Raw genomic sequence first — 26501 nt, 5'->3', positions numbered from 1 at the left:
AACCACAGTGACTGCATTCCTTGGGCACCTGGCCCTGTATTGTGGTGAATCCTTGCTGAAAGGACCTGGCTGCTAGAGGGAGACCTATAAACCTGCCAGCTTCAGATTACAGTCACAGCACACCCCAAGTATCAGGAGATGGAGAGAAGTGGATGGATGGATGGAGTCAACATTCACAGATTTTGGAGTCAGACTTGCCCCTGCCCCAGTATTGAAACACCCAGTATTGGACTGTATTGAAACACAGTCCATTCTACTATACTTAGTTTTGAAAATGCAAATTTGTTCTAATGGGATTGAGATATTAAGGGAACAATCTAAATGTAACATGAATTTTCTGTTTTCTTATGTGTGATTTCATCTGAAAAGCACTAGCCAAACGCAGCTGCACAGAACAGCCTAGGAATCCGCAAAATGCACCCACAACCACCTCAAAGGACAGCTGGCTACCTCCGTGCACCATGTCGGCCACACCCGTCCACACCAGGCGTCCATCCTTCCCTCCATCTCACATAACCCCCTTCACGGTCTCACAGTAAGGCAGGAGCTACAATCCTTCCACAGGCAAACCTCAGGGCTTTACCGAGAACGAGTGCCTATGTATTGCAGTATTTATGTGTCTCTTACCCATGTACTGTACGTAAAACCGTGCTGCCCTTTGTACTACGTTCCTGTCTTTGTTTTCAATGTGTCCCTGATGCAAGGTTAAACTGCTTGCCCCAACCTCATTATCCTCATGAGCCCCATGGTTTGGGTGCTGTTGCATAGTAAGGAAGAAATAAGTCACCTTACAGCAACATCTACATCCACACCCACATAGGTAACTTTGTCCAACCCACATGAAGTACCTTTGTCAGGCAAGGTGTGGTGGCTCATGCCTATAATCCCTATAAATTCTAGTAGAGGCAGGTAGATCACTTGAGGCCAAGAGTTCAAGATCAGCCTGGCCAACATGTCGAAACCCCGGTTCTACTGAAAAAAAAAAAAAAAAATACAAAAATTAGCTAGGCATGGTGGCACACACCTTTAATCCCAACTACTTGAGAGGCTAAGGCACGAGAATCACTTGAATCTGGGAGGTGGAGGTTGCAGTGAGCCAAGGTGGCAACGCTGCACTCCAGCCTGGGCCACAGAGCGAGACTCTTTCAAAAAAAAAAAAAAGAAGAAAGGAAAGAAGGAAGGAAGGAAGGAAGGAAGGAAGGAAGGAAGGAAGGAGAGAGAGAGAAAGAAAGAAGAAACGCACCTGTTTAGCAACTTGCTTCACTTGCTTTCCTCACTTAACAGGTTGTGAATGTCACATTATGTTACTATACAGAAATCTAAACACACATTTATGTATCATATATAGGTCTCCATACAAATAAGATCTACACAGATTTTAAGAAACACACCTTCCTCTGTGTGCACGTGGTATGAAGGACATTTAGGTGGCTGATGGGTTTTGTTGCTGTTGTTATAAATGTTGCCAAAGAGACCACTCCTATAAGAATGTCTTTGTGCACTTGGATGGTGTGGTTGTAAGAAAAATCCCTACAAGTGGAATTGCTGTGTTAAAGACACGCATGCTTATGTTTTCGTAGATTCTGTCAAACTGCTCTCCAAGGAAGTTGTATCAATGAATAACCATATAACCAACTATATATAGCCATTCCTATTCTGCTGTCATTGGAGATTGCCATTTTTTTGAAGTTCATGAATCATAGAAATACATATTCTAAATACACAATAGACTGAAACTAATAAATTATTGCTAGAGTCTGAATGTCTGTGTCCCCCTCAAATTAATATGTTGATATTCTCACCCCCAAGTGGATGGTGTTAGGAGTTGGGGCCTGTGGGATGTGGTTAGGTCATGGGGGCAGAGCCCTTCATTTATATGGTTCGGCTGTGTCCCTCTCAAATCTCATCTTGAATTGTATGTAGCTCCCACAGTTCCCACATGTCATGGGATGGAACCTGAGGGAAGTAACTGAATCAGCGGGGTGGGTCTTTCTCATGCTGTTCTCATGATAGTGAATAAGTTTCATGAGATCTGATAGTTTTATAAGGAGGAGTTTCCCTGCACAAGTTCTCTCTTGTCTGCCACCATGTAAGAGGTACCTTTCACCTTCCGCCATGATTGTGAGGCCTCCCCAGCCACGTGGAACTGTGAGTGCATAAAATTTCTTTTTCCTTACAAATTACCCAGTCTTGGGCATGTCTTTATCAACAGCATGAAAACAGACTAGTACACTCATAAATGGAATTAGTGCCCTTATGAAAGTGACTCCAGTGAGCCTCCCTGCCCCTTTCATCATGTGAGGATGCAGCAAGAAGGCTCTATCTGTGACTAAGGAAGTGAACCCTCAGCAGACATTGAATTATCAGAGCCATTCCCCTGGACCCCAGCCTCCAGAGCTGTGAAAAATAAATAGTTGCTGTTTATAAGACACTCAGGGCATAGTATTTTATTACAGCAGCCTGAGCAGACTAAGGTAATGGAGCATCAATATCAGTCCACTAGTCTGATGTAATATGTTAATCACAGAGCAGCCTGGGCATGGGAAGTGTGAGAACTACACTATCTTCTCTATTGTCCTATAAATTAAAACTGTTACTAAAAAGTCTGTTAAAAATATATATATTGTCTTACGTTAGTTGTGTCTATTCATGAAATTTAACATCTTTTCACAAGCTTATAAGTCATTTGTATTTTAATTTTTGTTAATTCCTTGTTTATGTTCTATCTCCAGCTTTCTATTAGATTATCTTTTTTTCCCAGAATTTAAAAACTTCCTAAAAAGTTGCATGTTTTGAAATAATATTATTTCTCTTTTGCTGTATATGAAATTTGGCCAAATCTGTCAAATTTTATAACCCTTGGGGCTTCATGGCTTTTTTAGAAAATACCAACTTAACCTACCATTGCATTTAGAATAACTTTATCCACAATAAAATAAACCTAAAATATTTACTTATCAGTTCATTAGTAAACCAACTGCATTAGTCTCTTTAAGCTGCTGTAACAAATACCACACACTGGGTGGCTTAAGCAACAGGCATTTATTTTCTCACAGTTCTGGAGGCTGGAAAGTCCAAGATCAAGTTGGCAGATGGTTGGTTTCTGATGAGGCCTCTTTCCTTGGTTTGTAGAAGGCCACTTTCTCAATGTATCTTTATATGGCCTCCTCTGTGTGTGTGGAGAGAGAGAGAGATTTTGTGTCTGTTTCTATTGGGACACTAATCCTATCAGATTACACATCATTATGACTTCATCTAACCTTAGTTACCTCCCTAAAGTCCATTTCTCTGAATATAGGCACGCTGGGGAGTAGTGCTTCCACATGTGTTTGACGGGGGGACACAAGGGGACACAATTCAGTCCTTAACATCATTCAACCAATATTTATTGATAGTGGATGAAATACTCTACACTGTGCTTGCTAATCGAGAGAATACAAAGGCATGGCCCCTGACATCCACAAGTTTACAATCTAATCTTACAGGCATGAAATAATATTTACAATAATTATAATTTGGCAGATTTAAGTGCTTCCCCTGAGGGGGGTGGGGGAAAACACACAGTGTAATGTCTAGACTGTAAAAGTGGCTGCAGACTTGTCTTCCAGCACCTCTCAGAACAGAGAGGTGCATCATAAAATTAAACAAATCACTGCCATCCTCCATCTCTAGTCAAAAGTGACTTGTGACGTGGATGTGAAGGTGAAGTTATAGAATGTGGCAGAGAAAGAGGAAGAAATACAGCAAGATACTGAAAGAAGTGTACAAATAAGAAACAAAGTGTATAAACAAGAAACCAAACCACAGGGATCTGAGGCTACTGCAAAGTACACACTCTGGAGTGGTAGGAATAACAGCTTAAAGTATATGGTGCATTTTTTTCCTCTGAAATCCTCAAAACTCTTCTCAAATATTTATTATCCTCTCATAATCACACTAAGGTAGAAAATAAATATATTTGCTAGGCTTTTTAAATTTTAATTTCACATAGTTATAGATAAATACAGGGATCTCACTATCATGAATCTGATTATTAAATATTTTGCTGAAAACCTATTTTGCATAAGGTTGCTTTAGACCCTGTGGGTGTGTAACAAGGGCTAGGACATAGTACCTGTGTGGGAAAACACTGAAGTCTTAGAGTTAGAAGGAAATAAGAGTTCCTCAATTTAGGAAAAGATTCATCCCCTGCCCCCGCTTTGGCAACCATGGAGGGCATCATTATTTGACCCCTGACTCACTGCAACTAATATCCTCAGAAGTACCCTCAGGATATTTCCCAGAGCTCTGCAAGAAGCCACTCACCACCAGCAGAACCAGGTGGGCACAGGAGTCAACATCTGTCCCTTGCACTATTCTATGCTGCCACCTTTAACAGTTTAACAACCTAAAAACCCATGCTGTGCCACTTTGATCCCATGCTTTATTTCTGTTGGATTCTCCATAGAATTCAAGAACGAGATGGCAGACCAATTGCTAAACTCAAGAAAACTAACACTTTTTACCTGACTTGTTGAGCCTAATTCCAATATCTGCCTTCATTTGACAGTGAATATTCAGAAAAGGATTTAAAAAAATACAAAACAAACAAACAAAATCCAGTCGATGTGGAAAACACACATGCCTACTTTTACTTTCCTGGGTCAGAAATGGAAGTGAAAGCAGGCACTTCTCCAACTACCATTCTGCAGGAAAAGATGAGTGCAACAAAGAAACCCCAAATGGCATTCACGATGGCTATAGAACCAAACTGAATAATGTGAGATGAGACAGCTGCCAGTGATCTTTGCTGCATATAAATACTGTATCTTAGTGCCTAAGAATGGCAGACAAGGCCTGCTGGCATTGGTGAAGATGAGGATTCTGAAGAGAAGTGAAGGAAGGAGGGTCAGGAGGCCCCGGGAATATTTTTTCATAGAGAATCCCCCAATACCAACATTTTCCCCTTTCTTTGGGGCTGCAGGGTAATAATGAAACACATTCTATGTTAGGGTTTCTTTGACACAGTGGCTACAGTTTGGTAATGATGACTATCCTTGCCATTATTATTATGGCATTTATTTTATTGTGATTATTTAATCCATTCAACACTATGCTGTGAACTTTTAACAGCGTATTTCAGGTAATGATCTTAACAGCTCTGCTAAGTTAATATTATTGTTCCCATTTTTTAAATGAGGAAATTCAAAATTCTAAAGGATTCAGAAAATTCTCCAGGGAGTGACAAAGCCAGGCAGGATTCAAACCCATGTCTGCTCCAAGAGAAAGAAATAAAGGGCATCCAAATTGGCAAAGAGGAAGTCAAACTGTTGCTGTTCACTGATGATATGATCGTATACCAAGGAAACCCTAAAAACTCATCCAAAAGCATTTAAAACTGGTAAATGAATTCAGCAAAGTTTCAGGATACAAAATTAATGTACACAAATCAGTAGCACAGCTATTGCAACCCCTTTCACAATAGCTTTGAAAACACACACACACACACACACACACACACACACACACACACACACACTCTCAGGAATATACCTAACCAAGGAGGTGAAAGACCTCTACAGAGAAAACTACAAAACACTGGTGAAAGAAGTCATACATGACACAAACAAATGGAAACACATCCCACGAACATGTATGGATAGAATCTATATTGTGAAAATGAACATATTGCCAAGAGCAATCTATTATTCAACGCAATTCACATCAAAATACCCCATCATTCTTCACAAAAGTAGAAAAAACAATCCTAAAATTCATATAGAACCAAAAAAGAGCCCGAATAGCCAAAGCAAGACTAAGCAAAAAGAACAAATCTGGAGGCATCACATTACCTGATTTCAAACTACAGTATAAGGCCATAGTCACCGAAACAGCATGGTACTGGTATAAAAATAGGCACATAGGCCAATGGAACAGAATAGAGAACCCAGAAATAAAGTCAAATACTTACAGACAACTGATCCATAACAAAGCAAACAAAAACATAAAGTGGGGAAAGGACACCCTATTCAACAAATGGTGCTGGGATAATTGGCAAGTCACACATGGAAGAATAAAACTGGATCCTCATCTCTCAACTCATATAAAATTCAACTCAAGATTGTTCAAAGACCTAAATCTGAGACCTGAAACCATAGCGATTCTAGAAGATAACATTGGAAATAACCTTCTAGACACTGGCTTAAGCAAAGACTTCATGATCAAAACCCAAAAGCAAATGAAACAAATACTAAGATAAATAGATTGGACTTAATTAACTAAAAAGCTTCTGCACAGCAAAAGAAATCAGCAGAGTAAACAGACAACCCACAGAGGTGGAGAAAATCTCTGCAAACTATGCATCCAACAAAAGATTAATAACTAGAAGCTACAAAGAACTCAAATAAATCAGCAAGACAAAAACAATCCCATCAAAAAGTGGGCTAAGGATGTGAAAAGACAATTCTCAAAAGAAGATATACAAATGGCCAACAAATATATGAAAAAAAAATGCTCAACATCACTGATTATTAGGGAAATGCAAATCAAAACCACAATGTGTTACCACTTTACTCCTCCAAGAATGTCCAAAAAATAATAATAATAATAGATGTTGGTGTGGATGTGGTGAAAAGGGAACACTTTTACACTGCTGGTGCAAACGTAAACTAGTACAACCACTGTGGAAAACAGTGTGGAGATTTCTTTAAAAACTAAAAGTAGAACTATCATTCAATTCAGCAATCCCACTACTGGGTATCTACCCAGAGAAAAAGAAGTCATTATACAAAAAAGATACTTGCACACACATGTTTGTAGCAGCACAATTCACAATTGCAAAAATTTGAAACCAGCCCAAATGCCCATCAATCAATGAGTAGATAAAGAGAACATTATATATATGTGTGTGTGTATATATACATATACATACATACACACACACATATATACAGAACAAAATAATGCACTTGTAGCAACCTGGATGGAATTGGAGACCATTATTCTAAGTGAAGTAACTCAGGAATGGAAGGTATGTTCTCATTCATAAGTGGGGACTAAGCTATGAGGATGCAAAGGCATAAGAATGATACAATGGACTTTGGGGCCTCAGGGGATAGGGTGGGAGGGGGTGAGGGATAAAAGACTACATATTGGGTGCAATGTACGCTGCTCAGGTGATAGGCACACCAAAATCTCAGAAATAACCACTAAATAACTTATGCATGTAACCAAACACCACCTGTTCCCCCAAAACTATTGAAATAAAGATACATAAATTGCTCAATAAAAACCCCCACAAAATCATGCCTGCTCAACACGGTTACTCCTTCCCCTCTGACACCCTAATGTTCTCTCTTCGTTCTAACTCTGTGGTAAGTATAGAAGACTAGGGGCATAAATCTGCACTAGAGCTCACAACTTTTTTTCCTATTAAGAGCCAGAGAGTAAATTTCAGGCTTTGTGGGTCAGATGATCATAGCTGTTACTCAGCCATTGTAGCAAAAAAAGCAGCCTGAAACAATACACAAACTAATGAGCGTGACTGTGTTCCAATACAACTTTATTTATAAAAACAGGTGGCGGGCCATATTTGGCCCTCAGGCTGTGGTTAGTCTACCTCAGTCTGCAAGAATGAGAGGTAGGAGACATGGTTGCAGGAGTTGGAAGAACATTGCAATGACAAATGAAAGACACCATCTTTAACCTCAGATACTTTAAAATCTAGCAATAAATGCCACAAAAAACCCATTTTTTTAAAAAGAGTAGATTCAGGGAAAGAAAACACATTGAAAAACATAGAACAAATGTAGTACAAATTATGAAAGCAATTTCTAGGAACAAAAAGGAGTGACTGGTCAGGTGTAGCTAAATCAGCTAAAATGTCTTAGACAAAGGAGATTTAAAGCTGGGTTTGAGAGGCAGGATAGAGACAGAATGGGAACAGAGAAGAGAATACATCCCTCTCCACTTAGGCATCTGAAATTTACATGACATAGAAGGGATAAAGGAACTTGGGAAGCACCAGACAGCAATGGATAACCAACCGAAGGCATTTGTGTGCTTCAAAAAAAGAAGTAGTAAAATTTCATGCCCTCCACCCAAGGAGTGCCCATTAAAATAAATATCATCTGCCCAGAATAACAAACTGATAAGACTGAATTATTGATTACCCTATGAAAGTTTTCATTTGAAGTGTTCTGCGGATTAATGCAATAATCAAATCCATTTCCCCAGTCTGTCCCCTGCTCTTCTCTCTCAGCTTCAATTTCAGCTCTGAATTGTAAAACAGAATGAGGTTTTACTGGAAGCCTCTCTCCCTCTACCTTCCGAGTGCTCTCTGCAGTCATCCTAAGTCAGGGCCTGAAAGCTGAGGGAATCAACTGGTCAAAAGGAGAGCAGGCTCCATGCCACTTTCTGCAAAGCAATTTTCCAATGGAAATTGGATGCACTTGCATCATGGGGCTTAATTCCTCTGCTTGAAGCACAGGACTTAGCAGGCTGCAAATCCGCAGCTCCTACGCGACATGAACTCCTGTCCAGGTGGCCAGGTTTGTTTCTCATGATGAACTTCCTCTTGCAGGAATATTGTGAGTTGGAGCCAGAGGAATATTGTGAGTTGCAGAGGTATGGAAGCATCCAATGACCTTGGCCCCCAGCTCACAGACGACCTAGACTTATATCCTAGCAAGGTCAGGGCACAATCTCCCCCGAAAGAAAATATGATTCATTCAGTTCTGAAGTCAATGAGGCAGAAATGGTCTCCCTCTCTGGATTGACCGTTTCTCCTCTTGCGTTCACACCCATCCTGGGTTTCCTCACTTCACCCCTAAGTTGTAACTGAAGCATTCCCATCTGGCAGCACTCTGCTCTCAAATCACATCGTCCTCCTCGATCAAATTTTACCTTAGAATCTTAACTTGCTCCGCTATAAAGCTCCAGGTCTAACCGTAGCAATGCTGAGCTCCCAGAATATTGCTTTAGAATCCCAGTCCCCATTTCTCCCTGTCTGGGAGCCACAGCAATGGCTCTGGTTTTCCTTGGATCCTTTAGACAAGACACTGAACACAGAAGAACACAGCCCATTACAGCAGTCACTGGCCACCCTCCAGGAGCACACCTGTGGTTTACCAAATTGCGTTGACTACTCATTGCAATGAGGGAGCACTCACACCATGGGAACCATGGGACATCTTCATAAGGGGATGTTAGAACCTATTATAGGATGAGGGCCTTGATTGGGTGATTTGGGGGAGAGTCTAAGGAAGCAGACGTTTGCCCTAGAGTAGGTATCATCAGAAAATAGGGCAATTCTCTGAGTGGGTGTCTCAATCAATCCCATCTAGAGGAAGGCCAGACTAGAGTGAGGAAAAGGCTGGAACTGATAATCATGTAGCAGTTACTCAGTGAACAAGAGAAGGGGACATCTGGGGCTTTGTTGGTTGCACAGTGACCTGGTCTGCATCCATATCCTGCGAGATTGTTTATGTCTAGCAGGAGAAAACGAGGATTAGCTGTGCCAGATCAGTTTGCAATAACGTTAAGACCAAGCTCTGAACATCAAATTCAGTTCCCAGGCATCAGGATTGCATTTATTTTCTTTTTCACACTGTTCTGTTAAGGAAAAAAAAATACCAAGGTGTGTTAGTTATGAAATTGTGTGATTATGGTGATTCTGCATTCGAGTTAAATGATATTTGCATTTAAAATTGGCATTGCACAGTATAAAGACAAACATTAAAATCCATGATAATCATTTTAATTTTTAATTTTTCTTTATTTCAATCAACAAGGCAAATTTTAAAATGGCATGAATAGTTGAGAGAGAGAGGCTGTGAAAGAAGAGAAAAAGCTTTACATTTTAGTCCCACTAATGACCTTTTCTTCTGCTTTTTGAACAAGGCGGCCCTCATTTTCATTTTGTGCTGTGTCCTCCACATGACATAGCTATTTCTGTTCCCTGGTCTTTATTTCTTTTAACCTTTGACAGTATCCTAAAGAGATATTCTTAAATGTCCTAATTTTCCTTTGTTTTTCAGAGATTGCTAGCTGCCCTGCGTGCCCTAAGTCAGCGAATGCCATAGGGGTCAACTCCCTATGGATGCTTTCAGAGATGACACTTAGGTTAGACGGGGAGGAGTCGACCCAGCCTCCTGTTCTCTTGCCGGATCCTGGTCCTTCTTTTCACTGCGTAGAAGCAGGAAGAGAACAGAAGCTGTCACAGATCAGTCCCCACTGAGAATTCAAAGCCATGTGTCTGGACTCCCATCGGTAAGACACATTCTCCAGGCATTACAGTGTTTTTCTGGTTATTTTTGTTTGTTTGCTTTCTTTCATTTTTCCTGGGTCAAAAATATTCAAGTGTCCATTCACTCCTCTGATCAATATCTTATTTGTAAATAATTTTCCAGTTCTTATCGCAAGTTGCCCTAATGATCCCCTGGCAGCAACCTCAGCTCAGATTTGTCTCTGATATAAATGTGCAGTGAATCTGTTTCCTAGAAAGGTCTTTCTCTATCCTTTACACAGCAAATCACTTTTCAGTGTAATTTAGAGAAAGGGGTTTGAGAAGAGGTTTAAAGTGACTTCGTGGCAAACCAGATAAGACCAAAGAGATGAACTGCATTTGAAAAATTCAGAATTTTTGACACATTCTCGCTTTCTTTTTCTTAACAGAAAGGTCTGCTACGCTTACATTCAGATACCTGAAGGCCTCTGCCCTGAGGCACAGAATGTCAATAGAAGATTCCAGGAGTCCTTGCCCAATTTTTTGGTACCATATCTGCAAACAGCCCTGACCCATCCTTTTGGGTCAACACAGTTAGCAGGCTGAATAGGAGGCTCTGAATCAAAAGACAGCAGCCTATTTGGATGAAGTGGACATAGGAGGAAATAATGGCATCCATCACCACCACCCGCTCCCCGCAATCTCCATCGCAATCCTGGGGCTAGATTCTCCTGCCATCTGGACATCCTCTCCGAGTGATGTATCTGGCAGCATAGGTGGTCTTGGTGGCTCTTCTTGGCTGCTGCTATTCACAAGGAGGAAACTGGTTTTACTGAATCTCAACAAAACCTGCCTGCCCCTCACCAAACCACATCATTCTCATCTCTTATTCTTTTTTTTTTTTTTTTTTTTTTTTGAGATGGAGTCTCGCTCTGTCGCCCAGGCTGGAGGGCAGTGGCGCAATCTCGGCTCACTGCAAGCTCTCTGCCTCCTGGGTTCATGCCATTTTCCTGCCTCAGCCTCCTGAGTAGCTGGGACTACAGGTGCCTGCCACTGCGCCTGGCTAATTTTTTGTATTTTTAGTAGAGACAGGGTTTCATCGTGTTAGCCAGGATGGTCTCGATCTCCTGACCTCGTGATCCGCCTGTCTCGGCCTCCCAAAGTGCTGGGATTACAGGCGTGAGCCACCGCGCCCGGCCTCATCTCTTATTCTTAAGCCTCAAACTTAAGCTTAAGCCTCAAGCACTGAAACCGATGAATTGGGCCTTGTTCTGTCAACTGCATTAACTTACATAGTGAGAAGAAGTTTAGTAACAGCAGAAACTAAACCTTTGCTTGGTTTCTTAACATAGCACTTGCAGAATATAAAAACTGACCCTAATTTCTTACAGATTATTATTATTATCACATTTAAATATATTGAGTGCTTAGGAAGTATTCTTTAAAAGCATCGTCTCATTGAATCCTTACAAACACTGAAATAAGTATTGTTATTATATATGTTTAACAGATAAAGAAACAGGTTTAGGAAAATTGAGAAAATAACCAAGGTAAAACAGCTAGCAAGTGGTTTGAACAGAATTCAAACCCAGGATGTCCAGCCCCAGTGAATTTGCTTTCAGCTATTACGGTATAAAGTATTTACACACAATACACATTTACTTCATATACTCAAACATGTTCATCACAAAACTGTAGAACGTGTTCACTGCCCTGGAAATACTGCAGTTTGCATTTGGAATTTTGATTATTTACAACAAACCCCAAAGTTCATGATACATATTAGTTTGTCATTTTGCTGAGGCATGATCTCAAGCTCGCTCATAAGATTTCAATCTTTTCCCGCCACAGCATAAGCCCTTGAACCTCAGCCATAAAAATGAAAGCCATCTACAGTTGAAGGAGTGAAGAACCTGACTGCACCTGGGGTGGAAAGCCTCGAGACAGTAACATAACAATGTACTTCTGCTCACCACTTCCTAAAGGACTGCAGACAGCACAGCGAGAATGCAGGCTCCACAGTTTGTTCAGAACAAATTCCTGTCTCTCCCTGAGGACTCGACCTCAGCAGCAAGTCAGATCTTGATAGCAGCTACCATCTTTCCGTTCTGCAGAAATGTCAACAACATCCACTCTGCCCATCCACTAAAGAACCTCTTGGGCTGTTTTCAAGATTCCAAGGAGTCACCCATCTGAAGGACGCGAGTCCTGGCGGGCCACATCTACTTGGGCAAAAAGGGGGGAAGCAGTGTGCTTTTGAGTGGAAATACGGTCTTTGTCAATTTCTCCTTCACTAGCCTGGCTAACTTTCCAATGGACAGTGGGGGTTTTTGTTTTTATTAGTGAGTGAGGTAGAATTCTTGAGAGAGTGAGAGACAGAGACATAGAGACATGGACCAGGAGAAAATCGGCCTTAGAAATAACTGAATTCTAGCAGAAAGTGGCAGTCAGTGATACCCATGGCAGTGGAGTCGTGTATGGGATTCCCTTTCTCTCTATCTGCCCTTTTCCACTATAGAGGAACCAATCGATCTAACTCCTTCATGACATCTTCTTCACTGATAAAACCTGCAGGAGAAGAAACAATTGTTCTTGTGTGAGAGTTAGCCTTTTTCATAGAACATACCACAAACGTTAGTTAAAAGGAGATTTGGATTTCAGCACTAGATCTATTTATTACAGGTCAGTTGTGTGATCTTGCACAGGAGCCATTTTTCCTCACTTAGCCTCAGTTTCCCCACCTGTATAATAAGAAAGTCAGAGAATTCCCTGAGGCTTCTTGCAGCTCTTCCCTTCTAAACTGTTTTGCAGAAACACAGTCACATAGCTGATTGCAGCTTATGTTTTCCAAACTAACTCTTTATTTTGGCCCCTGGATTCATCTACCCATGGTCTGTTTGCCAGTGAATTATTCTTTGATTAATGGACAAGTTCTGTGTATCTCTAAGCCTCAGTTTCCCCTTCGGTCACTATGCTAAACCCTGAGAGACAGCGAAGAAGGCACAGCCATGTCCTCAAGGAGCATGCTGTCCAGGAAGGCAGTGGGTCTGCCTAGACAATCTCTAAGGCTTGTTTCAGCTCTGCTGTCCTAGGATTCTACGATTGCAAGCATTTCGGGGGCCACCATCTTCCACAACGAAGGTTGGTAATAAAGAAAATGATTTGTATTTCAGAAGCTCTCTTCAAAGACGCCAAACACCACAGCGACAACATCTGCCATCTTGTCCGGCGGAAGACTGAAACACCCAGCTGTGAACAGTCTTTTAAACCTCCTTTAGAAGAGAGGTAGCAGAGAAGCAAGCTCAGGTGTCAGCTGCAAATGGCCTTTTTCTTCAGAGAGTTGTTTAGACTCGAGTTCTTTTCTGAAATTGGAGTGCAAAAGTTCAGAGTTCTACTACGATTCTCCAATCGTTCATCAGTATTCCTGGCCTGTCCTATAATTAGGAGTCTTTGACTTTTCAGCTGTAATAACGCATTGTCCTGGGGACATGGACGCCCTCACACTCTTACTTCCTTCGATCAACACACGTATATGTGACAGAGGTCAGTAGAAAAAGGACTGGGCCAATGTAATGATCTCAAACAGGTTGAAACCTGCCCCCAAGGCTGTGTCAGCACCAAGCTCTAGCTTAAAGAGCAAAATTAGGTCATAAGCTAAGACAAAGAGCATAAAATAGACAGGGACTCTCTGACTTCGCAATTCAGGATAGAAAATCAAAAGAGGCTGCCTTTTCTCACAACTTCCCCAAACACACACGCGTGCATGCACCCACACACACACAAATCTGTGAGTTCCAAAGTGCAAAGGAATCCATCCAGAATAGCCTAAGGAAGAATGTTCATTCCACTCCTCTTCCTGGCATAACTACTGCCCAGCAGGGAAAGTAGCCCTGCCCAGTGATCAGGCCTCAGGCTCTGTGGCCAGGCAGGATACAGGCATCCCAACTCTAGCACCCACTCACTCATAGGGTAACTGGGTTGGGATCTCTGAACCTTGACTTCCTCATCTAGACAATGGACACAAGAGTGTACTAGCTCAGAGGGCTGGTGGTGAGATTAAATAAGACAAGATGATTCCAGGGAGCACCCCAGAGCAATGGTTTAGGGTGTGATATGGTTTGAATCTGTGCCCCAACCCAAATCTCCTGTTCAAGTGTAATCCCCAGTGTTGGAGGTGGGGCCTGGTGGGAGGTGATTGGATCATGAGGGTTGTTTCTCATGAATGATTTAGCACCATCCCCTTGAAGCTGTCCTCACAATAGTGAGAGTTCTCATGATGAGATCTGGTTGTTTAAGAGTGCAGCACCTCCGCCCTGCCTCTCTTGCTCCTGCTTCTGCCATGTGAGACTCTCCTTCCACCATGACTGGAAGCTTCCTGAGGCCTCCCCAGAACCTGAGCAGATGCCAGCATCATGCTTCCTGTTAGAGCCTGTGGAACCATGAGCCGATTAAACCTCACTTCTTTATAAATGACCCAGTCTCTGGCATTCCTTCATAGCAATTCAAGAACAGACTAATACAGGGTATCAGCAGTTTCTTGTCCTCATGACTCAGACCCTGCCTGCATGGGATCAGGTCTTCCAGAAAGCTTTGTCCTGGTGGTTATTTATTTTATAACTAACAAGGGCAAGCTTTTTCTAAAAATTTGCTTGGGAACTCTACCCTCTCTTGTTTATATTCATTTTTAGTTATGCATAAATATGTGGTTAGTGTAGAAAATTCAAACACATAAAGGTCCCTCTTTGAGACCTGTCTTTTCAAACTCTTTAGAATGTGTGCACGCGAACATACTCACTGGAGAAAGTACCCACACACACACAGACATCATTTTTAACAAAAGTTGTACAGATACTGTATTGGCTCCTTTAGCTGTTTTTTCCAAGAGATGAGAGAACACAAATTAAAGGGAGACTTGCATATATCCAAATACAGGTTGTGCTGCTATTACTGGTCTCTTCTTCCCAAGAGTTCTAGAAGATGTTTTTAGGAGCAAATATTAGTGTGCTATCTCTCCACAATTGATTACATTTCCATTAGTAATGATAATGTTATATAATACAATATCCAGGAAGAGAAAAATGATAATTGCTGAATCAAGGGCAAATATTCTGGAGCAAGGATAGATAAGAGGACCAAGCAGAAGGGCTTACACTCAGTAAATCTGTCATTATCCAGAAAAAAGTCTAGATGGTTTGTTTGGTTTCATCTCACTTATTGAGTCATATTAATGATTGCTACACATTCAGCTGGGGACCTTTTTCTGGAACCCGGTGTCCCCCACCAAAAAAAATCAAAAGTCACCTGAGGTGAGAGACTGTCAAACCCCACAGGATGCCAGTCTTGTCCAGAAACTCTCACTCCAGTGGCTTCTTTCTAAGCAGAGCTATACCCAGCCTAAAGTCTCCCCATGGACTGGAAGACCATCTAACAAAAACAATTGCTTCTTTCTGTCGCTTCAAACAAGAGGGAAAGACTTTGGTGTCATCAAAAATGAAATAATACCATGCTGAAGGGAAGGAACCCCTTTTAAAGGCCATTAAATAAAAATTGCCCTCCTTGTTGCTAATGGTTTCAATTAACACCAAAATGTGACACCAGCCTAGCTGCAGCCTCTCCCTGAATCGACTGAATCATTGTTTGACTGTTTGTTCAAACACAGAGCTAGACAGTACAAATTGGTTAGCATAATCCCATTTAATATGGTGACTACACATTCTTGCTAGCGGGAGCAAAGTGCATTTGTCAGAGTGATTACATTGCCGGCATGAAACTCCACAATTCCAGCTCTTCTTAGCGATTCTAACTTCACATCTACTCAATGGCTCCGATCTCAGATCATCTTTTTCTAGGAAAACCTTCTTGGACCCTGCTTGTGTGGGTTAAGAAGACCAAACAGCACAGCAGCATCCCCCAGATTCCTTGGCTCTGTCCTAAGTTCTTTGTGATTCTGGGAGCAGGAGAGCAGGAGGAGACATCAGTGTGAACCATGGGATTTCTTTGCTTGAAGTGGGGGCTAATTTCTGTTAAAAGCAAGATTCAGATCTGAAAGAGCTCTGTGCTCTGCTTCAGGTCCCCAGAAAAACAATCTTAATAAAATCTACTGCTGCCCCCTCTCAGTTCTGAGAGGGCAGGGATGGCACCATCCCATGCACCTGACTTTTCTCATCCTCATTGCCTGGCACATGCTGGACACACGTCGAAGGAATGAATGAACAAATGAACGAACGAACGAACGAATGAACGAATGAATGAATGAATGAGTTTCTGGGTGTGAAAGTAGGCAGTACAGGCAGACGGCAAAAGGAGAAGTGGGATGTGGTTGTTTCTCCCAAATAAAACATTTTTAAAGTTGTGTCTGTCCATCCTTAATTTTCACTTCATTGATTCCATTTCATCTTTTCCTTGCCTCAAACTATGACTCAGATAGGTCCTTAGAAACCATTTCTTTCACTCTATAATTTTAGATACAAGGAATGTGATGCCTGAAGAGGTAAAGTTACTTATTCAGGGAAACATGCTAGTTCATTTTTACGGTATTTTACAACATTGTGAATTTTTTACAGATTGGTCTTCTGTGAAAGCATGAAGTCTTCCTGTGTCCTCCTGGTTGTCTCCAGTAACCAGAACATTAGAGCTTACATAAAACAACCCTCCTTCCACTTCCAATATGTTAAAATGTGAAAAGAAATAGCTGGTAGAGCATTCATATACTAGGGTTTCATGAAATCTTACATCCCGATTAATTGTAAGGTGCACAATTATTTTACACACTGCTAAGAAAAAAAATACCGCAAGCACATTACTACTATTTAGAAGTTCTGTGTCATACCTATCAAAAGAGCTCTTTTAGACTTATTTATGCAATTTTAATTTATCTGTCTTGTTCATACCTTAAAAAGAAAATAGCAAAATGAATTTGTTGTAGCATTTCTATAACTGCTTCGCATTCAGGGAATGATGCTTTTATATTTCTTTTTGGCTCCATTATTGATGGATAGCCTTTTTCACTGTTCCGTCATTTGTGCTATCAAAAGACCTGATGAGACAGCTTTCCTTTAAACAAAAAAAGTCTCTCCCTATTGTCTCAGCTTCCTTTCCAAGCCACTGTTCGCCTCTCGGTGAGTTCTGCAGTTGGTGCTTACCTGCGTGGCTGGTGTGAAAGGTGTGATAGGCGATCTTTTTGCATTGTCTCAGAAGGCAGAGGCAGGCATCCAGCTCTCCCTGCAGAAGCATCCTTTTAGATTCCATGAAACACTTGGTTGCTGCTTTGCAAGAACATAAGGAATTGCTGTCATTCCTTTAATGACAAGTCATTGTTTCCCTAACACCAAATGTGTGCCCCACTTCTCTGCTTCCATGTCTTTCTTTGTATACAATAACTTTCCGTGTTAAAGCCAAATCATTGTGCAATCTTCCCAAAGACATTTTAAGCGTCTGCTAAACTCCACACATATGGTTGCAGCAATGCACAGAACGCATTTGCATAGGACCAGATAGAGAGGGTGACAAACAAGTTTGCGTGTGTGCAGGGTAGCCTCATCAGGCTAGCCTTATTAGGGTAATTATTAGCCTAATAAGGGTAGCCTTATTAGGACAGCTACCTGGCCCACAGTGATGAAACAATGATATTACTATAAGATGCACGCTGACTTCTAATATGTTAAAATGTGAAAAAAAAAATGCACACCAAAGTAATGAGGAAATAGAAGCAGTTTAAGCCTGTGTCAGAGTCTCTCCTGGGGAATCCTTTTGTTCCAGCTTATTATGGTAGATTTTGATGTTTTCATTAACATTTCAAAAGTGCCTAAAATACCTCACAAAGAAAAGGTAACAAACGCTTTTTTTTTCCCCAGAGACAGGGTTTCACTTTGTAACCCAGGCTAGAGTACAGTGGTGCCACCATACCTTACTGCAGACTCAAACTCCAGTGATCCTCTCACTTCAGCCTCCCAAATCCCTGAGATTACAGGACTGAGCCACTGCACCTGGGCAATGCAAAATTTTAAAAGATATCTGCAAGTCAATGCAAGCAGCATTTCTCAACACTGGCTGTGCATTAGATGCAACTGAGAAATTAAACTAACAAACCAAAAACCAATGTTGGCCCCAGATTGAATCTCTAGGAGGGGGGGCCCAGGAACTAGGTAATTTTGGAAAACTCTCTAGGAGGTTCTAGTGCACAGCCTAGTCTGAGAACCTGTGACTAATATATACGGAATCTTCTGGATTTCTAGAAAGCAAACTCCTAGTGCTTTCTGTGTGGAATGAAGAGAGTTCACCTTCCTTGGGAACATCTGCATGAAGCAGCAGGTGGCTCCAGGCTTCTTTCATGTGGGCGGAACATGGTGCCAGCACCTCTTCCCCCCTCCTTTTTCTTTCCTCTTTCTTCCCCCTCTCCCTGTTTCATGCTGGCTTGGCGACCTTGCTGCACAGATCTATTTTTAGCGCAGCTCTTCACTGGGCTTTTAAGTCTTGTAAACTGTGTAATTCAAAACCATACATGCCCTATCATGCATGGAGAACTGACTTTCCAGGATTCTCTGAACTCAGGTGCTGGCTGCAGTGTTTTCGGCATCCTCACTGTTCCTTTTGTCTGTGGGGCTGGCCGGTCCCACCTCTGCCTCCCCTAGGTCCTTGTGAAGTGGTCCCACCTTGTCTGACTCCGTGCTGCTTGGGAAAGGAACGAGCAGAAGCTCCAGAGGTTGCGCTGGATTCCGGCATCTGCTTTAGTCTTCTCTCTTGTTAGCTGCAGGCAACATGCACAGATGAAAACAGAGGGTGCCAGGGTCCAGGGTCCGAGAAAACCCTTCTGCAGTTTTTCTCAGTCTCATGTGGGCGGTACATGGTGCCAGTATCTCTTCCCCCCTCCTTTTTCTTCCCTCTTTTTTTCCCCCTCTCCCTGTTTCATACTGGCTTGGTGATGTTGCTCATGCACCTTAGCTCATGTTGTTTAAATACTGACATTTGTGTACCACATGTTTGGGGGTTCCAATCACAAAATGAAAAAACTTCTTTTTAGAAATTGAGATGTAATAGTTGTACATACTTTGGAGATACATGTGATACTTTGATACCCGTATACAATGCGTCATGCTCAAATCAGGGTAATTTGGATGTCTATCACTTCAAACATTTATCTTTTCTTTGTGTTGGCAAAGTTACAGTTTCTCTTTTAGTTATTTTTCAATATCCAATGAATTACTGTTAGCTGTAATTCTCCACTACGCTATTGACTACTAGACCTTCTTCTTTCTATCTAACTATATTTTTTTGCCCCTTAACCAACTAAAACATCTCATGTTCCTATTCATATGTGGGAGCTTACAAAGTGGATTCTGCGGGCGCAGTGGCTCACGCCTGTAATCCCAGCACTTTGGGAGGCTGAGATGGGCAGATCACTTGAGGCCAGGAGTTTGAGACCAGCCTGGCCAACATGGTGAAATCCCATCTCTACTGAAAATACAAAAATTAGCTGGGTGTGGTGGCGGTTGCCTGTAATCCCAGCTACTTGGGAGACTGAGGCACGAGAATCGCTTGAACCCAGGAGGCAGAGGTTGCAGTCAACCGAGATTGCACCACTGTACTCCAGCCTGGGTGACAGAGCAAGACTCTGTCTAAAAAAAAGAAAAAGAAGAAATTGGATTTCATAGAGGTGGAGAGGATGGTAGTTTCCAGAGGCTGGGAAGAGAAGCAGGGAGTAGGAAAAAGAACGGCTTATTAAAAATTCCACAGCCTCCTCATCATACCTTTTACACTGCCATTTTGTCTCTGCTTTTGTTTGTTTTTTAAGCTTAAAACCCTGCCTAATTAGGCAAGAGGAAACAATCCCACTGGGAGGCATTTTGCAATGGGAGCTCAAGCCTTGATGTCGGCAGAATTATTTCAAATTCATTTTCCAAGTGCTATGCAGGTATTACAAAGAAAACAGATTACAGTGTGCCCTGTTCTTCACCCCTTTTCCCATTTAGGAAAAAAATAAGTACAGCTCACTGCCAGTGCTCATTTAATTCCACATAAACACACTCTTCAAGGCCGAAGCAAACCTAAATGATTTTCAATGTGAAAATAAAATATAAAAACTGTTCTTGGAGTTGTTTCTAAACAGAACTTGTCTCTAACCCTAATGGAACATCATGATGTTCCAAAAGTATTCTCAGGGCAAACGGGAAATGAGTTAAACTCCTACTGGGATTGCTATGGAAGAGATGCTTCTGACTTCTTTGGGTATTTAACTCAGTTTGGACAGTGTCATAGCCAAGTGATAAGCCAAGAAGGTTAAATAATTACATCCATCGAAGGTGACCCATTTCTGAATCTTTCCACGCGATCACAGTGAGTTTTCTTTTAGGACATATTTTTTTGTGTACTTATTTTTCATATGACAAATAAACCAGACATCGTAGTATCTACCACAAACAAACAAACAAACAAAGAACAATCTATTAATTGAAATCTCTTCTCCTTACCCTTCTCTGCATTTGTAGGAATTTTCCTAACAACGCATGGCTTCCCTTGGAGACCACAGTTCATGTGAGTGAAACATCGTGAGAGGTATTTTGTAATGAAGTCTAAGCAATCTGTGGAGCTCTGCACAATGTTCTTTAGGTTAAAAAAGCCCTTTTAGGACATACGTTGCTACCACTTATTGTATGAGATTGAGGACATTGCTTGCCTTCTTTAGGGCTCAGTTTTCTCACTTAAGAAAAGAAGGTATTTATAATATCTACCCCATAGGGTTTTTGTGAACATTAAAATAAATGAAAAGGATGCGGCTAATTGCTGGGCACATAGTTAAGTGCACAATAAATGGTAGGTAGATATTGTTATTATTACATTTCTTTTTGTTAGCCAACAGTTTCTTTGTCTCCATCCATTTTTATCTGGACATGCTATATATAGCTAAAATGAAAGTTCAAAGAGTAGATTTTTTCCACCACTTGAAATTTACCTTCTCAACCTTTACGTGGTCTCCTAAACTGAGAGACAGAATTTATAAGGCACAATTAACCTGTCTTTGAAGAGGAATCTTTCGTCGTGAACAGATTATCTGATTTGCTACAATACACCAAAGAATTCTGAAGGGTTTGGAGGTTTTCTCCCTGGTAAGATCAATAGAGTCCCCTCGCAAATCCTATTCTTCATAATTCCTTAGTAGTGATTCTGCTTTACATTCTCATAGCAATTTGTGATTTTCAAGCCTTATTACAGTATATGTGAACTCTACAACAGTTCAGCCAACAATGTATCAGAAATCTTACTGTCATGGAAGAAAGTTAAGAAACAGAGAGTTTAGGTAACTTGACCACTGACCCTCAGTTAGCGAGAAATTTAGGGAAGGTGCTAACTTTATCTGCCATGTTTTTGTTGACATAAGCTATTACTCCCATCATTAGTGAGTTCAAAATAGCTCTGTTCATATTAAGAAGGACCTGGGCTGGTGGCTCAGGCCTGTAATCTCAACATTTTGGAAGCCCGAGTTGGGAGGCTCCCTTGAGCCCAGAGTTTAAGATCAGCCTGGCCAACGTCTCTACAAAAAGTAAAAAAAAAAAAAATTAGCTGGGTGTGTTGGCGAGTGCCTGCAGTCCCAGCTACTTGAGACTGAGGTGGGAGCATCACTTGAGCCCAGGAGGTGAAGGCTGCAGTGATCGCACCACTGCACTCCAGCCTGGGTGACAGAGAGAGACCTGCCTGAAAACACATGAGCAAAACCAAAAACAAATTTAAAAAATATTAAGAAGGAAGCACACAGCTGAGAAAGAATCACTAGATTTTCTTTTTCTTTCTCTTTCTTTCTTCCTTTCTTTCTTTCTCTCTTTCTCTCTTTTTCTTTTTCCTTCCTTCCTTCTTTCCTTCTTTCTTAATATTTAATTTTATTTCATTTTAAGTTCTGGGATACATGTGCAGGACCTGCAGAGTTGTTACATAGGTAAATGTGTGCCATGGTGGTTTGCTGCACCCATCAACCCACCACCTTGGTATTAAGCCCCGCATGCATTAGCTATTTATCCTGATACTCTCCCTCCCCCAGCCCCCCAACAGACCCCAGTGTGTGATGCTCCCCTCCCTGTGTCCATGTGGTCTTATTGTTCAGCTCCCACTTACGAGTGAGAACATGCAGTGTTTGGTTTTCTGTTCCTGTGTTAGTTTGCTGAGGATAATGGCTTCCAGCTCCATCCATGTCCCTGCAAAGGACATGATCTCATTCCTCTGGATGGCTGCATAGTATTCCATGGTGCATATGTACTACATTTTCTTTACCCACTCTATTGCTGTTGGGCATCTGGGCTCATTCCGTGTCTTTGCTATTATGAATAGTGCTGCAACAAACGTACACATGCATGTATCTTTATACTAGAATGATTTCTATTCCTTTGGGTATAAACTCAGTAAAGGGATTGCTGGGTCAAATGGTATTTCTGGTTCTTCACTAGGTGATTTTTCTTATCTTGAGTATACTGCCTGTTTTTGCAGGGAGACAGCTGCCTTGCTACATCCTTTGCTGCTTAGGATATTTAAAAAAATTAAATCCAAGGAGCATTTCAGTATCTGATTTAGTTCTTTTGTTTACCCATTTCCCATTTAGAAAAAAAAAAAAATGCATAGCTGGCTGCCAGCACTCATCTCCTGGGGCAAATGGGGAGTGGATGAAACTTCTCCCAGCCACACCGGCAGGTATTCACCCACTTATGACTAGCAACGTGGACTTGCTTTTCTGCTTTGCCCTCCTTTCCTACTTGGCATTTCTTGAAACTGACAAAAAGCCAGGGGTAGCAAAAGGCAAGAGAATAAAAGGTGTGAGTGGAGGAGTTAAAAAGTGACCTGGCCCATTCACTCAAGTGATAACAGCTTCCTCATGACTAAGATCTTATATCTGATGGCAAGTCAGCTTTATGGTCTCCTGAACAGTTCACGGTGTGCCAAGCTTCCGGCAGAGCACCCTTTCTGTGGATGAAATAAATGTGGCTTCCAGTGGCCTGGTGACATCTGTTGTTCCTATTTAAAACCCAAGGGTATACCACCTTTTTCTGTCTGAGCTGTTAGCTTTTAAAAATACTTAAAAACCAATCAGCAACTAAATTGCATCTGAAGAGCTATTTCAATTATAGAATGGAGGCAGTTCCTCAGCAACCGAAGTATTTAAGAGCTGCGAAAATTAATGTGCATTTGAATGCTGATTTTCAGAGTATAATACACTTTGTAATTCATTTAAATGTATTCTGTGGGTTTTATTCTAGCTTAAGGCACAGCAGCAGTCCTTGACTCATCATAAAACTACATTTTGAAGGATTTTTTTATAGAAAAGTATTTAAAACCTAAGAAGATAAACTGAGTGAAGCATAATTGGTCAGAATCAGAATATAGATGGGTTCTTCTCCTTGAATAACATAACTTAAAAGCACTCCTGTGGGTGATCCTTGGTCCTTAAAGAGATAACCTGGAGTTTGGGTTTTATCGAATGAAAATCCCATCTAAAATTGCCTTTTCCTCGGTTGCCCGGCCACAGATGCAGCCTTCGTGCTTTCTAACTAGGAGCCATGCTATTTTTCGAAAGCTACTGACGTGACAGATAAATCCAGCAGAATTAGTGCCTCTGTGGTTGGGGTGTTTTAAATCTGAGTTAATCAAACATAAGCATTTTGCCCCAAAGCCACTGCAAGCAGTACATATGTTGACAGCCCAAAGAAGGTAGAGTCAGCAAAGGAAACAGCTGCTTTTCCTCAGCAGTTGCTGAAACTAAGATTAAATGGATGTGCGAGGGAAAAAAGAGCAAGCAGGAGGAGGTGCTCCAGGGGGGACGCTCCAGGCCCTGGGTCACCTTTCTGCAGCCTTTAGCAAGAAACCAGGGAAGGGCGGATTTGAACCAGAGACCACGGATGCTTGGAGAAACCTGTGCCCTCGCCTCATTCAAGCCCTCCCTCCTGTCGAATAGCAGATGAGAGACTGACTCCTGGACATGGAATGACAGTAGTCCCCCACAGTCTGAAAGTATTAAATGGAAATTTCCAGAAATAGCCAGTTCATAAGTTTTGTGTTTTGGTGGGGTTTTTTGGTTTGTTTGTTGTCTTGTTTTTTGTTTTTTTTGTTGTTTTGTTTTGTTTTGTTTTGTTTTGAGATGAAGTCTCGCTCTGTTGCCCAGAGTGCAGTGGTGAGATCTCGGCTCACTGCAAGCTCCGCCTCCCGGGTTCATGCCATTCTCCTGCCTCAGCCTCCCGAGTAGCTGGGACTCCAGGCACCCGCCACCTCGCCCGGCTAGTTTTTTGTATTTTTAGTAGAGACGGGGTTTCACCGGGTTAGCCAGGATGGTCTCGATCTCCTGACCTCGTGATCCGCCCGCCTCGGCCTCCCAAAGTGCTGGGAATACAGGCATGAGCCACTGCGCCAGCCGGCCAATTCACAAGTTTTTAATGGCACCCTGTGCTGAGTAAAGTAATAAATTCCTACACTGTCCCACTCTGACCTGCCTGGGATGTGAACTCCCTTCATCCAGCTGTCTACACCACGCACCCACTGGTCACTTAGTAGCCACCTTGGTTATCAGATGGAGAAAACACTGTATATGAAGGGCCTGGTACTACCCTCAGTTCCAGACATCTGCTAGGAGTCTTGGAACAGGCACCTTTGGACCAGGGGCTGGTAGGCTGCAGCCTCACACAAGGAGCCAGGCCTGGAACCCGCGTTTCCGGTCTCCCTAACCAGCCCCTAGAAGGATCCATTCTCTTTCTCCACCTCTTCCGGCAGTCATATGAAAAAAAGAAAGAAAACACACACACACACACATATGCTTCTGTACAACTTCAAGCATTGTCTGGGATTATTTCTGACTTTGATCAGTCCTAGGTTCAATATTATTTGTGTTTGATTTGCTTGAATTGCATTTTAATCAATGAGTTGCCCAGAGCAATGCACAGAGGACATTCTCTGGTTTTCACGAAGAACACCTCTTTCCTGAAGCTAATTCTTCTCTCTGCTTGAAGTCAACGTGGCTGTAAGTGGAGTCCCTTAATGCCCTTGAAGACAGAAGGAAGCTCCTTTCACAATCTGCCCCGGAATTTCCACTGCACTCTTATGGAACAGAGGTTCAAAGGCACCTCCCTGGGCCCCATGCAGACCAGTGAAGTGGCTGCTCCTCCGTTTAACAGGCAGGAAACCGGCACCTATGTGGAGTGCATTTCGTTAGCATTACAGGGAAAGGAAGGAGAGAACCACAGTCTCCGTGATCAGAGACGGCCAGGTCCGATGGATCAGAAATATCTGGGGACTCTGTATTGCCCACATAAAATAAAGAGCCCCTGGGGCTTAGCAGAACGTTTATGGGATTTGGTTGAACTCAGTAGTCACAGGCGAAACGTAGTTTGGAAGATGCTAGGGGCACCTAGCTGGGACTGTCCACCCAGCTGGGACTGTCCACCCCAACCCTCCAAACTCAGGGAACCAACAGTTCAGGGATCTAAAGAAGGCTCAGGCTAATGCACAGGCTGGGCTGAGAGTGTGGCTTCCCTGAGCTCTGGGTCAACTTTCCTGACCTCTGCTGGGCAACTAAAATCTATAGGATTTGCCCGCTGAGCCATGACAGCCCGAGGCCTCTGCCCTCTGGTCCCAAAGGGCCCCCACTCCCCAGGCAAACCTAATATCACAGCCGCGACGGAGTCCCAGGTACCTCCTGCCCATGAGGCCTCCATTTCTAGGCCAGGGAGCCAGGCCTCTCACAAGGAAGCCATTGAGTCTGCTTCTGAGCTGTAGACAGGGGTGGCTTTCATCGAAATACCCACTGCTCCCCCTGACAGAACTGGGAACAGAGAGCGCTATTTATAAGCATTCTGGTGGCAATTTCCACAGCAAGGAGGTGAGGCTGGTTTCTGATTTACGCCTTTCCAGCCAGCTGTCCCCCGTCAGACTGCACATGCCGGCGTGACATTTCCCTCCAGCCAATTTCATCCTGAAAAGTTGTGTTTCTTTCACACTTGAATGAAAAGTAAGGCTCTGACTTGAATCATCCCTCACCTCCCCCCTCCCATAAAAGTGCACTTTCCCAGGTTCTGTCGGATTTGTACTCATGTCCTAAGCTTTGGGGACAACACACGTTACCAGGGCTTCTGTGGTGCGCCGTGTGGACTTTCCTTTGTAAATTCACTTGGGGAATTTAATTAAGAATTTGGGGAATAAACTGGGATCTGACTGATTTTTTTAAAAAATATATGTTCTTCTTCTCCTTTTTTTTTTTTTTTTTTTTTTTTGCTTTTCTCTATTTTAAAAGCAAAGAATATCCAGCCTGGGCAACATGGTGAAACCTCGTCTC

The 26501-nt window shown here is 42.2% G+C and overlaps 1 long non-coding RNA gene across 5 annotated transcripts in view; it reads right to left on the bottom strand.

The window, feature by feature from the left end:
* LOC105494353 (uncharacterized) overlaps positions 1-26501 on the bottom strand; it is a 223804-nt gene that overhangs the window by 92520 nt on the left and 104783 nt on the right. For 3 of the 5 annotated variants that reach the window (XR_011608313.1, XR_011608311.1, XR_011608310.1), the window contains exon 3: positions 17347-17466. The exons of 1 other annotated variant lie outside the window; for it this stretch is intronic. This is a non-coding gene — a long non-coding RNA (uncharacterized lncRNA). Of the gene's footprint in view, positions 1-17346; positions 17467-18109; positions 18307-26501 lie in introns of those variants that run through there. One more of the 5 variants, XR_011608314.1, reaches the window with a different exon arrangement.

Source organism: Macaca nemestrina, chromosome 9 (genome assembly GCF_043159975.1).
Source record: "Macaca nemestrina isolate mMacNem1 chromosome 9, mMacNem.hap1, whole genome shotgun sequence".
NCBI classification, from domain to species: domain Eukaryota; kingdom Metazoa; phylum Chordata; class Mammalia; order Primates; family Cercopithecidae; genus Macaca; species Macaca nemestrina.
The sequence above is the reverse complement of the archived record's forward strand: the minus strand, read 5'-3'. Positions and strand labels throughout refer to the sequence as shown.